Genomic DNA, 911 nt, shown 5'->3' on the forward strand with positions numbered 1-911 from the left:
ACAGTCCCATATCTGCTAAGGAAATAGAAACAGTCATTAATAGTCTCCCAACCAAAAGAAGCCCAGGATCAGATGGGTTTAGCGCAATTTTATCAAACATTCAAAGAAGACCTAATACCAATACTCCTCAAACTATTCAACAAAATAGAAATTCCCAATTAGTTCTATGAAGCCAAAATTACTCTTTTACCTAAATCACACAAAGACCTAATGAAGAAAGAAAACTTCAGACCAATTTCCCTTATGAATATCGATGCAAAAATACTCAATAAAATTCTTGCAAACTGAATCAAAGAACACATCAAAACGATCATCCACCATGACCAAGTAGGCTTCATCCCAGGGATGCAGGGATGTTCAATATACGGAAAATCCATCAACGTAACTCACTACATAAACAAACTCAAGGGCAAAAACAATATGATCATCTCACTAGACGCTGAGAAAGCATTTGACAAAATCCAACATCCCTTCATGATAAAAGTCTTGGAAAGATCAGGAATTCAAGGCTCATATTTGAACATAGTAAAAGCAATATACTGAAAACCAGTAGCCAATATCAAACTAAATGGAGAGAAACTTGAAGCAATCCCACTAAAATCAGGGACTAGATAAGGCTACCCACTCTCTCCCTACCTATTCAATATTGTACTTGAAGTCCTAGCCATGGGAATTAGACAACACAAGGAGATCAAAGGGATACGAATTGGAAAGGAAGAAGTCAAATTATCACTCTTTGCTGATGATATGATAGTATACTTAAGTGACCCCCAAAATTCCACCAGAGAGCTCCTAAACCTGAAAAACAACTTCAGCAAAGTATAAAATTAACTCAAGCAAATTAGAGGCTTTCCTATACACAAAGGATAAACAGGCAGAGAAAGATATTAGGGAAACAACACCCTTCACAA

This window comes from Mastomys coucha, unplaced genomic scaffold, assembly GCF_008632895.1.
Source record: "Mastomys coucha isolate ucsf_1 unplaced genomic scaffold, UCSF_Mcou_1 pScaffold8, whole genome shotgun sequence".
Taxonomy (NCBI): domain Eukaryota; kingdom Metazoa; phylum Chordata; class Mammalia; order Rodentia; family Muridae; genus Mastomys; species Mastomys coucha.